The sequence below is a fragment of the Triticum dicoccoides genome, chromosome 5A, assembly GCF_002162155.2.
Source record: "Triticum dicoccoides isolate Atlit2015 ecotype Zavitan chromosome 5A, WEW_v2.0, whole genome shotgun sequence".
NCBI classification, from domain to species: domain Eukaryota; kingdom Viridiplantae; phylum Streptophyta; class Magnoliopsida; order Poales; family Poaceae; genus Triticum; species Triticum dicoccoides.
The window spans coordinates 540318595-540333157 of record NC_041388.1 but is presented as its reverse complement, the minus strand read 5'-3'; the positions used below and the strand labels follow the sequence as shown (position 1 = coordinate 540333157).

At 48.5% G+C, this 14563-nt stretch overlaps 2 long non-coding RNA genes and 1 pseudogene across 3 annotated transcripts; 1 reads left to right on the top strand and 2 right to left on the bottom strand.

Moving 5' to 3' along the window:
• Positions 1-352: 352 nt before the first annotated feature.
• On the bottom strand, positions 353-3454 carry LOC119297767. Of its 2 annotated transcripts, XR_005145732.1 has the most exons (6): positions 3287-3454; positions 3050-3169; positions 2713-2886; positions 2456-2616; positions 1209-1300; positions 353-651 (listed from the first exon to the last, which is right to left on the bottom strand). It is a non-coding gene; the product is annotated as an uncharacterized LOC119297767 (long non-coding RNA). The 2 variants fall into 2 exon arrangements; XR_005145731.1 differs by having other exon boundaries at positions 1209-2616.
• Positions 3455-3532: 78 nt separating this feature from the next.
• LOC119297766 lies at positions 3533-5495 on the bottom strand. Its single transcript, XR_005145730.1, has 3 exons — positions 5295-5495; positions 4474-4517; positions 3533-4342 (listed from the first exon to the last, which is right to left on the bottom strand). It is a non-coding gene; the product is annotated as an uncharacterized LOC119297766 (long non-coding RNA).
• Positions 5496-6496: 1001 nt separating this feature from the next.
• On the top strand, positions 6497-13031 carry LOC119299928 (annotated as a pseudogene).
• The last annotated feature ends 1532 nt before the right edge of the window (positions 13032-14563 follow it).

Sequence of the window (14563 nt, the reverse complement as noted above, 5' to 3'; positions counted from 1 at the left end):
GAAAGCAAAGTTGAGTAGCATTGGAGACAATTTTGTTCTGACGGGAGACAATTTGTGTTTCACAAGGAAGCAAACTATCTGATGGTGAAAGCACATTATGCTTATATAATTAACTAGTAAGCTTGCACGTGCAATGCACGTTTTGATAGAAATTCATTAGAAAATAATATTTAAATATATGAAACTTACATTTTTAGTTTACATATAGCAATATCTTACATGAGCAATGGTTTACCATACATCTCACATACTCTATGAATTTAAATCTTGATGTAATATGTACTTAACAGATTTTCCTAAAGCATATTGAAATTAAATCCGCCATCGCAGTTCACCAATCAAGTAATCTTAATGAACACCCGAAACATTCTTCCTTCTTAACCCAGAAAAATACCTATTACAATCCAGACACCTATATGGGGCCTATCAGATCATCGCAACGAAAAAAATCGGATAGGTAAGTAAAAATTAATCATAATATATTTCTCAAAATATTACGACAGCTACAGTTCACCATCATATAGCTGCTGAGACCATCGCCGGTGTTGCCCGAAAAACACCCTCATAGCTCAATGTTCTCCTTGATAACAATCCGCGGGCCTAATCCTCTTTTTCTGCATCTTTTAGCTCATATCGTTCCTTCTTTCCAGGCTACATGTTATTTCTAATCATAATCAGCAATTATAAAACAAATAATGTAAGCTCACATACATGCCATAGCATACATATTTCAATTGCAGCTTCATACACAAGGAATATAGTAAGCGTGCACAAGCAATGCACGCCTCGACTGATGTTACAACCAGATATGCAAATTCTAAAGATATTATGATTACACTAAAAATATGACAACCAACCTATAATTTAAATGATTTTCAAGCAACTCTACAATTTAGCATCATATGCATGGAGTGAAGACACCTGATTACCTTAGTATGTCTTAATACACTAACCAATTCTTGTACAACATAAGGGGTGCATGTTGTATGCGGCTTCATTCTCAGTGTAGTTGATTAGATGCACCAAAATTCTTATCTCACAACTATACTTTAGGAGAACCACAGGTCATTATCTTTAGAGTTTTCATGAGGTAGAATAAAAAAATGAAATATTAAATATTCACCCTGCAAATTGGTTGGTTCAATTCTTTCTCGTTCCATGAGTGCACAAACCAAAAAGCAAAATAACCAGATAGACATGCTACGTACATTGGAAACCAATTGAAATCATGCAGTGTTGATTGCATGCTTGTTTGTCTATGGAACATCCGCCTTGAAAGCAATTCAGTGACAATTGTTCTCTGCAAAATCAACAGTTTGCTCGCTCCTTGTCTCAAGAGACAAAAATGAAATCAAATATATCTTGAGATAAGTAAATATAGAAATTTCATCTAAAAATATAATATAAAACCGATATCAGCCACATGAGAGTTCCATTTTGATTCCTACGACCTCATTTGAAATCTCAACAAATTAAAGTACATTATGCATATTCATCAATGACAAAATAATTCAAGTCTGTGTATGCTATAAAGGAACGAATCCGGTCTATCTAAATATCATGAATAGAGAATCACAAACTGCACACCCGCAAATATAGTATTTACAACAATAATTCCAAGGGAAAACAAGCTTTAATAAAAAAAAGGCTCCATCATATTTATCCTTCAAGTTCAAACAGAATCACTATATCAACACATGAACAAATAATCACTTCCTTTCAGATTTTCCATTCTGATTCATCACCACAGAACAAGCATATATTTCCAACATACGTGACCAAAACTACACTTATGAAATGAGGCAAAGTAGCATACGAATATTTTGCCAGGGTGTTTTTTGTGAAGGAGTATAAAGTCCTAATGTATAAGATTGTGCAAAACAAGCACCGGCGTGGTGGATATATGAATTCCTCTAAGGTTAGCTGATGGATGCAACTCCAAAAACCAAGCATGCTTTATTTTGAACAAAAGGTACATGCCAACTTTATTATAGACAGACATCAAGACAAGTGAATGATATGCAGACATTCATTGGAAAATAACTGCCAGTATGACAAGGCTTTTTGTCACTGGAATTTAGTCTTTCAACTTTATAAAGATTGGCATATAATTGGCTGCTGCTAACAAATGGCCCAGTACAGCTGTATAAATAATAATGTCGTCATCAAGTGTAGGTCCTAGATTGTTTAAAATGGCAGTACTGTTCATGAAACAGGCAACCCGCGGTTCAGTAAATCACCTAATTTACATTAAATCGAAGATCGGATGTGATTGATCTCTCTACATCTTACGGCTGAGCTGATCATAATTACTGAAAACAACATGAAATAATTTTTTAGTCTGGATCGAACACCACCAAACGATCTTCAGCAACGATAGCTAGAATGGATTTTATCTCCAGTAATATTGGAACAATGACTGCAAACAGAGGAGATGGAGCGGGACTTGCATTACCAGAATAATGCCGGTGTTGAGCTGCTGCCCCAGTGAGACGATGCCAATGTCATTCAACACGTCGTGCTGGTGACGCTTGGGATGTTGACGGCAGCTGCCACATCCAGGCCGTTCGTGACGAGATGAGAGGACGTGTGCGGCATCACTGAACACGCAGATTGCTACCACAAAATAGTTCATCAATCTAAATTATCCTGTCTAGAGCTAGCTCCGAATGTCCAGTCAATTGCATCTAAGGCGAGCAGTCTTACACCAACCTGAATATCATGGAAGAGGCGTCCACTACTACATCTTAAACTGCCTTCCGTTGCAGCTTGTTCTCTTCTCCTGTGTGCATCCTTTCCACCATCTCATATCTGGCCTTCTTGTACCCACAGCCAGTCCCTGCCCACAACGCCTTACTTCTCCTCCTCTCCCTGCCAGCACAAGCACTGCAAGGATTTTAATAAAAAAATTGATTGGTTCAGCATAAAAACATTTTTTGTTAATTCATCATAGTCAGAATATCCTCACTACTTCAATCAACCACTGAAACGGTACCATAAACATCACAAATTTGCAAATAAAAATTGGAAGGAAGGATAAGTGGAATACCAGTTGTGTGGCAGTGGAATAATTGAAAGTTATGGACCAAGAATAATCCAAATCGACCTTCTATCGTTCGTCATGTTCATCTCTGAATCCATACACCATCTAGTTTTCCAGACCGGGATCCTGAATAGAAAGACCAAACACACTGAAGCAAATCAACTGAAGGCGCAAAAATAAGTATGAGTCGGCTACTCAGAGTCAGAATTCAGAAAGTAACTTGTCTAGGGAATTTCAACGAACCTATAGATATGGTGTTTGAATTAGCACCTAAATAATTCTCTCAATTAGAAAAAGACTTGCCACCAGGATTTGGGCGTCACACTGACCGGCGGCATCCAAAATTTGCAGAGAACAAGAAGTTCGCAAAATACTGTTTAATGGAAATCAACGTCCATGGAAGCCTGATTAACAAACAACTTCAAAGTATGAATTAGTTCTACTATTTGAAATCAACATACATGGTTTAAAAGGAGGACTTGCCTCGCTGCCGGCCACAACAGATGTAGCCGCCGTCAATTGTCGAGCTAGATTGGGGCACCGGTTGTAGGTGCAGCTGACAGATAGGAAACAGGAGAAGAATGGAATGATGATGGAGGGAGGCACCTTGTTGCAGTACACCGCCTAATATAAAGCCTCTCACTGCCTTATTATTTGAATATGTGTTTGATTCGCGCAATTGTCTCTTTGCATGCTTGCGCTGCAATTTGTTTTTCTGGTTTTGTACAATCAGTGACTTTCTGCAGTATCAGTTTGTTTGCATGACACAGCTGCATGCTTGCTGCTACTTGGCCTCTCCTCTCCATGTCGTAAGATCAGTAAGCGGCAACATAAAAAAATCAGAAAATACCCTGATAAGTAGTTACAGATTGAACATGACAATTGTTAAGGATGATTACATGGGAAAGCATGTATATGAGTAAGAAGACATAGATATAGATGTAAGGGGGACATAAAATGCACCACGGGAGTAATTCAGAGCATAGAGTAATTTAGGATTGAATAAATGATGTGTACAACTATCTCTAGGCTTAGAAGGGAATTATTATAGATCATTGTTGTGCAGGCAAATGTTCAAGAGCTCATAATACAGAACAATATTAGAACTCAAAAGCTTGGAGAAATGAAATAATAGGACTCAAGCATTAAAATGAAAGAGGCCCAGCTGGCATAAAATTCACAAACCTATGGTTTGAAGGCTGCATATTATAGGGAGAGGAGTTTATACTTCACTACATCATATAGTTACCTTGATTCACCTCACATGCAGCCTGCTTGGATACATGATACATAAAAGGTCTTCAGAATTAACATGAGAGATGGAAATGGTTAAGTTAGCAAATGGTAATAATAAGGGTAAAACAAGAATCAATGTCCAAAATCATTGTAGATGAACCGCAGCAGCAGTAATCGCTTAGCCAGGTCTGTACCTATCCTGTGAAGAGGACCAACACTTTTTATCCTCCTTCTCTCCCTACAAGAAAAAATATCACCATGATGTAATCAGAATTTTCAATTTTGTGCCATATTTAAAAAAAACTTATTTGGAGTTAACTTATAGCCATAAGCATCAGAAAAATGAAAATAACTAAATATTAGGAAGGCCATCACCCAGAGTGATCTTTGTGGATACCGAGGATAGTTTTGTGTCAGTCGCATCACGGGGAATTAACTCGAGTGAAGTCATGGAGGGGTGGAGCATAATCCATATTAGCCATCTACAAGATGTGGTCTACACATCTGTCTGCGCAAGAACAAACCGACCCGAGGCAAGACGACTCAAGGGAAAGGAAACTTGCTGAGCATGCATGAAGCATCAACCCGATGAAGCAGATGTAGCTTGCTGAATTGTTTATGTAGCCATCGTATCAACGATACAAAATTGGCTACCCCAATCCCATAGGTTCAAACGTTCAGGAAGATTTCATAGGTTGTAACTACCCTGATCTCACAGGTTATAAATTCAGCAATACAAAGAGGTTGAAATAGTAGGCCATTCATCAGCAGGATTAAAAAAAATCAAGTCTTATCAATCAGAGTTGGATTCAAATTTTATACTCGACATCTGTCTATTAGATAGAAGACCAAATAATTAAGCTACCAACAACCAAAGTCACAAGTTTGTTCACCCAGGGATATTGAATGACATAACCAAACAGATTCTGAAATCTTTGGAATTTCTTAACAAACCCCAGCAAATAAATCGTTAAAGAATGCATCCTACCGAGATATAAGAGGGAGAGGACTTTACCAGCAAATATGTCGCTGAGGTTCAGATTTGTTTTGTTGTGTGTCCTGAACCAGCGATGTAATGGGCTTGGCGAACATTAAGATGCAGGCACGAATCCTCCTCGAAGGCAGCGACGGTGGTAGAGGTGTCAACCGTACAGACACGACGACTCCGCACATCTTCGAAGAGCGTGGTGGCAGCATCCTCCCTGGCACACGCGTGTCCGATCCTCCCTTAACACACACCTGGTGACGGCTGAACCAGAAGGAAGGGACGATCAATGGCGATTTTTTCTCCTTCTTACGGAATGAATGGAGCAATCTGGAGTGGGTTCGTGGAGAAAGGGTTGGATGCCTGGATCTTGTATGGGCGGCGGGCGGCGAACGGCGCGACGGCGACCTGCGGCGGCTCCCGCGGGGCGCGACGGGCGGTGAATGGCGGCGGCGAACGGCGCGCCGGCGGGGCGGCGACCTGCAGCGGGCGGCTCCCGCGGCGGGGGCGGGCTCCCGCGGCTGGGGAGGCTCCCGGCGACCCGCGGCGGCTTCCCGTGGCTCCGGCGGCGCGAGGCTGCTGCGAAGGGCACGGCTGCGGGAGGCGAACGGCGCGGGAGGAGGAGGAGGAGGTCGTGCGGGAGGAGGAGGGAGAAATTGGATCTTTTGCCCCACTTTACTTCTCCATAAGATCATTTGCCCCATTGAGAGGCTACCGGATGGGACCTGGGGCCACTGTCATTAAGACAATCACAGGGCAAATCATCCAACTCTTTATAAAGTGGAACAAATCACCCAATCCCTCGAGAAGGAGGAGGTCGTGCGGACGGTTTTCTCTCTTTTTTACCGCGAGGCAGATTAGCCATCGATCGATCGTGGCTTAACTCATGGTTGATAGCGTTAAACACAAAAGAATTAAGAGCCATTAAATTTTGACGATGGATGGATGTGATTGTTTGGATCTGACTCTATTTCTTTTATAGTGATAGTAGGTAGTAGATTAATACAGTATATTCTTTTATTTCCTTCAATTTCAGAAGAAAAAAACAGCAACCGCCAATGGTCACGGGGAGCAGTCAAATCACAGCAAGTCGCACGCACGCACGCCTGGCAGATCGGGTTCCTGCTGGATCGGGACTCCATGATCACGACCGACTTACGTGCCCCCCATAAATATCAGGCCGACCGATTGATCTCTAGATTGACACAATGGAGGCGCATGTGTCCGCCGGCATGGCCGATCTCGCCGCCCGCCTCATCAAGCGACTCGCGGACGCCAACAGAGACCGCAACCTGGTCTTCTCGCCGATCTCCATCTACGCCGTCCTGGCGCTCCTGGCCGCCGGCGCCGGTGGGAAGACCCTGGAGGAGATCCTCGGCGTCCTAGGCGCGCGGTCCCGCCTCGAGCTAGAGGACTCGGTGGCGCGTCTCCTGGACGGATCGTCGAATCCCGACGGCGGCGGGCCGAGCGTGGCGTTCGCGTGCGGCGTCTGGAGCGACCTGACGCGGCCGCTGAAGCCGGCCTTCCGTGACGCCGTCGTCGGCAAGTGCAAGGCCGAGGTCAGCTCCGTCGACTTCCACAACGACCCGGCGCAAGCGACGGCGCAGATCAACGCGTGGGCCGCGGCGGCCACGAGGAACCTCATCGGCTCCGCCGTCCCTCTGGGAGCCGTACACCGGGGCACCGACCTCGTGCTGGCCAACGCCATCTACTTCAGGGGCAAGTGGTGTTGAGTTGTACCGTGACAAGTGTTGTACCAGCATATGTGTGTATGAGTTGTGTTGTTGTTGTAACTGCAGGGCCGGGTCATTAGGTAGCTAGCTAACCTCCCGGCGCCTTATCTCCACTTCCCTGCATGTAGGGAACGCCAACGTCTTGGCTGCTGTCTTGGCTGCTGTATATGTATCGAACTCCCCTCTGTAATACATGAGCACACAATTCCTCCATTCTTCTTGGTAATCAGAGCTTCAGGTTCTTCTCTCCATGGCCACCCACCCTCAGTCTCCCCCGCTGCCAGTTGACACCGGCGCCGGCGCCACTGACGACGGCCCCTCGGCCGAAGAGCTCGCCGCCGCTGCAGCCACTGCTGATGCGCGCCCTCGCGCCTCTCTCACCCCTGACTCATCTTCCTCCTCTGGCGGTCTGCCCCTTGCACCTATCCCGCCCAACCCACTCCCACCACCGATCCCTCTTTCCGTGCCTGGCGTTGCCGCACCCACCGGAGGTCTCCCTGCTAGCATCACGCATATTGTCGACTTCAAGCTGGCCCTCGCTGGATCCAACTTCGCTCGGTGGAGGAACTACATCAACCTTATCCTTGCTCGGCACCATGCCGAGGCGCACGTGCAGGGCGGCGCCGCGCCCGCCTCTCCGACCCGCTCTGGCGGGATGACGACAACACGATCGTCCTATGGTTCTACTCCACCGTCGCCGCCGATCTCCTCGACATCGTCGCGCCCGCCGGCTCCACCGCCTTCACGATATGGAAACGCCTCCATGAGTACTTCCTCGAGAACGAGGCCGAGCTCGCCATGCATCTCGGCCAAGAATTCCGATCGGCCGTGCGCGGCGACCGCTCCGTCAGCGAGTACTGCCGCCATCTCCAAGGTATCGCCGCTGCCCTTGCTGACGTCCGGGAGCCGGTCACGGACCGCACTCTCACTCTGCAGATGTTGGACGGCCTCGGCAAAAAGTTTGAACTCCAGGCCGCCATTCTTCAGTCCACCGTACCGCTGCCGACCTTCGCCCAGGCACGCTCTCGCCTCGTCCTCGCCGAACTCGCCCTCGACAAGCGGGCACGCACGGAAGGGGCGCAGGTCCTCGCCGTCCATGACGAGCGCGGCGGTGGCGGTGGCGGTCGCGGTGACCGCGCTGATCGCGGCGGCGGCGGCGGCGGCGGCGCTCCTCCGGCTGCAGGCGGACGGGCAGGCCAACTCGGCGGTGGCAACCGCCCTGGCGGGCGCGGTGGTGGACGCGGGCGTGGCCGCGGCCGTGGTCGCGGTGACGCTCCTGGAGGCGGCGGACGTGGCTCCCAGCAGCCATGGCTGGGGTACTTTGCCCCCATGGGGCTGCCCTTCCCACCCCCGCGTGCTCCCTGGGTGCCTCCAAACTCGGCCGGAGTACTCGGCCCTCGGCCCGGCGCGGCCCACCACGCCTATCCAGTGCTGCTTCCGCCTGCTCCACTCCCGTCCGCACCACCTGCTCACTACACCGCCTCGCCGTACTCCTGGGATGCCGCAGCCATGTACCAGGCTGCTCCGAGCCATGGTGCCGTGTTTCCTCCCCAAGCCGACTGGATAATGGACACGGGCGCCTCTTCCCACGTCACCGGGGACCCAGGTACATTGATTGAGTCTCATCCCTTGTTAGCACATGATTCTCGTCATATTGTTGTCGGTAATGGGGCTCGTCTTCCCGTCGTCGCCATTGGTAACACACGTCTCCCTCCCCGCCCATTCTATCTCACCCATATTTTGCTATCTCCTAACATCGTGCAAAACCTTATCTCCGTTCGCAAGTTTACACGTGACAACTTATGTTCTGTGGAGTTTGACCCCCTCGGTTTTTCCGTGAAGGATCTTCAAACCAAGGCGGTGCTTCTGAGGTGCAATAGTTCCGGCGACCTCTACCGCTTCACCAGCGACCATGGCGGCACCCTCCCGGCGGCTTTCACTATTTCAACTTCGGATCTTTGGCATAAAAGGCTCGGGCATCCCGACGTTTCGTCCTTAGCTTATTTTCCCTTTGATGTTCCCACTACATGTAATAAAAATTCTGCATCGCCGTTATGTCCCGCTTGCCAATTAGGCAAACACACTCGTCTCCCTTTTTCCGCCTCCACTTCTTATACCACTGCACCGTTCCAATTATTGCATTGTGATTTGTGGACTTCTCCGATCATTAGTTTCTCGGGCTATAAGTACTACCTTGTGGTTTTGGATGACTACACGCATTACTCTTGGACCTTCCCGCTGCGCGCCAAATCTGATACATGTGCCACGCTTTCTCGTTTTCTTTCTTTCATTCTCACTCAATTTCATGTGATGGTCAAATGTGTGCAGTGTGACAATGGCGGAGAGTTCCTCACCACCGCGCTTCGTGACTTCTTCTCCTCCAATGGCATCTCTTTTCGTCTCACCTGTCCGCATACCTCACCGCAAAATGGTAAAGCCGAACGCCACATCCGTACCACCAATGATGTCGTCCGCACTCTCTTATTTCAAGCGCAGCTCCCCCCTGCATTTTGGGTCGAAGCCCTCCATACAGCCACTAGTCTTCTCAACATTCGCCCGTCGCGTGCTATCCACCACTTTACCCCTCACTTTCTTCTTTACGGCATACACCCCACCTATGATCACTTGCGCACTTTTGGGTGTCTTTGTTACCCCAACCTCTCTGCCACAACCCCCCACAAGCTCTCGCCGCGTTCTACACGTTGTGTGTTCCTTGGTTATCCCCGTGAACAAAAAGGATACCGCTGCTTTGATCTCTCCTCGCGCAAAGTCATCACGTCCCGGCATGTTATTTTTGATGAAAGTGTGTTTCCTTATGCTTCTGATGCAGACTTATCCACGGGCGCAGAAGATCCCGGGCGCCCTGCTGCGTCTGCCACCTCGTACGGGTCACATCCTGACCCCGCCGCGCCCCGCCAATCACCCATCACCCACGCACCCCTGCCCTCCACACGCCTGCATGCCGCTCCCGCACCCATGCCAATCGACTCGCCCGCCCAACCACCTGCCGGGCCCCACGCCCATGCAGTCCCGCCTTCCCGCTCACGTAGCGCCCCCGACGCCCATGCACGCCGGGTCCCACGCCCATGCACGACCACTCCACCTTCCCGGCCCGACGCTGCTGCCTGCACGCCCCCACGCACGCCTGCTGCCTGCACGCCCGCTCCTTCGGGCTTGCCGACTCCTGCCCCCAGCACGCCGCTGCTCCTCCCGGCTCCACCGTTGCCGCCTCGTGCCGTTCCCATCCCTCCACGCACCAACCCACACCAAATGCAGACACGCGGTAAAAAGGGTTTTGCCATGCCCAAGCGCTACTTTGATCTTTCTGTCACCACACTTCCCTCGCCGCTTCCCTCCTCGTACCGTGCCGCTCTCAAAGACCCCCATTGGCATGACGCCATGTTAGACGAGTTTAATGCGCTAATTCGGAATGACACTTGGTCTTTGGTGCCTTGTCCTGCAGGTGTCAACGTGGTGACCGGCAAATGGATCTTTCGGCACAAGCTTCATCCCGATGGCTCGCTGGCTCGGTACAAGGCGCGGTGGGTGGTCCGTGGCTTCACACAGCAGGCTGGCGTCGACTATGGGGAGACCTTCAGCCCCGTTGTCAAACCCACCACGATTCGCGTCGTCCTCAGTCTTGCTACGGCGAACAGTTGGCCGATCCGCCAAATGGACGTCAAAAATGCATTTCTCCATGGTGATCTTGCCGAGACCGTCTATTGTCAACAACCCTCCGGCTTCGTCGACTCTGCTCGCCCCACGCATGTTTGCCGCCTGAACAAGTCCTTGTATGGCCTCAAGCAGGCTCCCCGGACTTGGTTCCTCCGCTTTACGAGCTTCCTCCGCACTCTCGGGTTCGTCTCCTCCAAGTGTGACACCTCGTTGTTCATTCTTCGCCGAGGAACGTCCATGGCATACCTCCTTTTATATGTCGATGACATCATCCTCACTGCCAGCACCACTACCCTCCTCGCATCGCTCGTCTCGTCGCTCTCTCGTGAGTTCTCCATGAGTGATCTCGGGGACATCCACCACTTTCTTGGCATCAATGTGCATCGCAACACCGCTGGTCTTTTCTTATCTCAGGAGCAATATGCACTTGAGGTCTTGGATCGGGCTAACATGCTCAATTGCCATCCCGTCACCACACCCATTGACACTAGCTCCAAGCTCTCCAGTATGGGTAGCAAACCCTTCTCCGACCTCGAAATACCGCAGCATCGCTGGAGCCCTTCAGTACCTCACCCTCACACGGCCGGATCTCACCTACGCCGTCCAGCAGATTTGCTTGTTCATGCATGCCCCGCTTGATTCACACTTCCAGTTGATCAAACGAGTCTTGCGCTATCTTCGCGGTACCACTCACTACGGCCTCCAGTTCTACCGCTCCTCTTCGCACGACCTCATATCGTATAGCGATGCTGATTGGGCCGGGTGTCCCGACACTCGCAAGTCTACTTCCGGTTTTTGCGTGTTCCTCGGCAGCAACCTCATCTCTTGGTCGTCCAAGCGACAACCGACCGTGTCTCGCTCTAGTGCGGAGGCGGAGTATCGTGCCGTTGCCAACTGTGTTGCCGAGTCTTGCTGGCTACGACAACTCCTCTCTGAGCTCCATCGCCCTCCACGACGAGCTACGGTGGTGTATTGCGACAATGTCAGCGCGATGTACCTCTCCTCTAACCCAGTGCAGCATCAGCGGACGAAGCATGTCGAAATTGATCTTCATTTTGTTCGCGATCGCGTGGCCCTCGGTGAAGCCCAGGTTCTCCATGTTCCGACTTCCTCCCAGTTCGCGGATATCTTCACCAAGGGGTTGTCGTCATCAGTGTTTTGTGATTTTCGAGCCAGTCTGAACGTCTCTCCTGGCGACGTTCGGACTGCGGGGGGGTGTTGAGTTGTACCGTGACAAGTGTTGTACCAGCATATGTGTGTATGAGTTGTGTTGTTGTTGTAACTGCAGGGCCGGGTCATTAGGTAGCTAGCTAACCTCCCGGCGCCTTATCTCCACTTCCCTGCATGTAGGGAACGCCAACGTCTTGGCTGCTGTATATGTATCGAACTCCCTTCTGTAATACATGAGCACACAATTCCTCCATTCTTCTAGTGGCAAGTGCCGTTCTACAAGAGCTCGACCAAGAACAGGCCCTTCTACCGGCTCGACGGCACCGCCGTCGACGTCCCCTTCATGACGTACCACAGAGATAACTATCACGACATGGCCGCGCACGACGGATTCAAGGTGCTCAAGTTAGGATACAGGCGTAGTCCGACGTACACCCAGCGCCACAGCATGTGCATCTTCCTCCCGGACGCGCGTGACGGCCTGAGGAGGCTGCTGCACAAGATCACGTCGTCGTCCCCGGCAGCCTTCCTGCGCGAGTACCTGCCGACGCGCTGGGTCAATGTGGACGAGGTGCTGGTGCCCAGGTTCGAGCTCTCCTTCGAGAGCAGCGTCACCGCCGTCCTTGAAGATCTGGGGCTCCGGTTACCTTTCAGCCAACGAGCCGACCTCTCCGGGATGCTGGAGGAGGACGTCCTCGTGCAAGATGTCTTCCAGAAGGCTGTCATCGAGGTCAACGAGGACGGAACGGAAGCTGCCGCTATGACCATCTATGACGCCATTGTGAAATCCTCATGTGAACGCCCGCCGGAGGAAGTGCTTTTCGTCGCCGACCACCCGTTCGCCTACTTCATAATCGAGGAGGAGTCGCATGCGATCCTCTTCGCCGGACATGTCGTCGACCCTAGCAATGGTACCGGGGTGGTGATTCCGTCCGGGGAGCGCAGCACGGTGAAAGGTAAAATTGACAGGTTCCGTGACAAGGTCGACACCAAATCCGGCCGCAAGAGGCGGAGGGATGAGCAGCCGCATTCTTCCCACGGCCACAGCTCCAGCAGGGAGCATAGACGGGACGGGAGTAGACGAGCTGACAGAAGCGAGAACAGAAGAGAAGAAAGTAGATATTATCGAAGTGAGCGACGGGAGAAGATGAGCAGCCCGCGGAGAAAACATAGTAGTAGATATTATTGATATGAAGCACACGATGAACTAGGACGAATAGTTTCTTCATTTGGCAGTTGCATGCTTGAATACTTGTGCACAAAAATTAAATTCTTTATCTTTACCTCTTTTTTTAATAATAAAAGACGGAGCGTTTCTTCACATTTTTTCGTTTGCGATGGGACGCAGATATCTTTTCGTCCGTCATGGAACCAACAATTTTCATTCGTCCAAATTCATCTCGCTCTCGCGCTGAGTTTTCTGTCCGGTAAAAAAATCATTAAAAATAGACAGCCCTAGGTGGGAGTCAAACCTACAACCTGAAGTATCTACACCCGCGCTGCTAACCAGTGCAACTATCCATCTTTTGTGTTACAATAGCAGCGCGAATTTTTATTAAAAGAAAGGACCAGCGGTGGCAAAACATAAAAATAACTCGCGCGAGTTAACCACGCCTCTAGCCATTGTAGTTCTTCAATTTGTTGTCTAAAAATTGCAGCTCAGCTTATTATAAACTATATATGCAGCGGAACATGTAAACCTTTTTGAATTTCAAACGTGAATTCTTAAAAAAATAGTTTTGAGAAAACAAACATTTTCAAAAAAGAGACTTGAAAATTTCTTGAAACTATGAACAACTATTTGAAAATGAAACCATTTATTGAAAAACAGGAACATAATTGAAAAATGGGAACATTTTCTAAAATTATGAAAGTTTTTTTAAAATGCGATAATTTTATGAAATTCCCCTAAGAATTTACGCACAAATTACAGAAACACGAACTTTATTTGAATTTATCAAAAAATTTGAAAACAGAATTTTGTTTTCTAAAAAAGTGAACATATTATGAAATTGTGAACAATTTTTCAAAACCCAAACATATTACGAAATCCCCTGAACATTTTTCGAATTTGGGAACAAATTTGGAAAACATGAACATTTTTTAATGATTGAACAAAATTTGAAACAGAAACATTTTCTGAAATCGTGAACATTTTTAAAATCTATGAAAATCTATGAAAATGTGAATAATTTTAGAAATTTCAAACTTTTTGGAGTTTTCACAAACACTTTAAAAATTTCTGAACATTTGTTAAAAAAGAAAAATAAACCTTGAGTGTGTAAATTGAGCTAGCTCGTACTTGTGTCTATTACCTCCATCCATTATTATTAAGCCAGGTGCAATGAGTAGATTCGTTGTGTTTTGGTTGTTCGTGAAAAATGTCTGATTTAATCTCTCGAGCAGATAGAGCACTAGCCAATGTATGTGATGGGTTTTCTTTCCTTCAATTGGAAGCTGCTTCTTCATGCGGTCACCAGCTACAATTAGATGCATTTAATCTTCATGCGAGGTTATCACTTGGTCGTAGAGTTTTGGCCACCAAGCCCTTTAAATCCAGATGAGAGGGTTTGTTTACTTATCAAACCAAATAATCGCCTTCTCATTTTTTTACACTAAATTTCATCAATTTATATGCATTTGCAAGTTGTATGGAATATCAGTAAAGCGCTCCAGAAATCGATAGAGAGTGAAGAGTGGGCCCTGATTATCCCTAGAGAA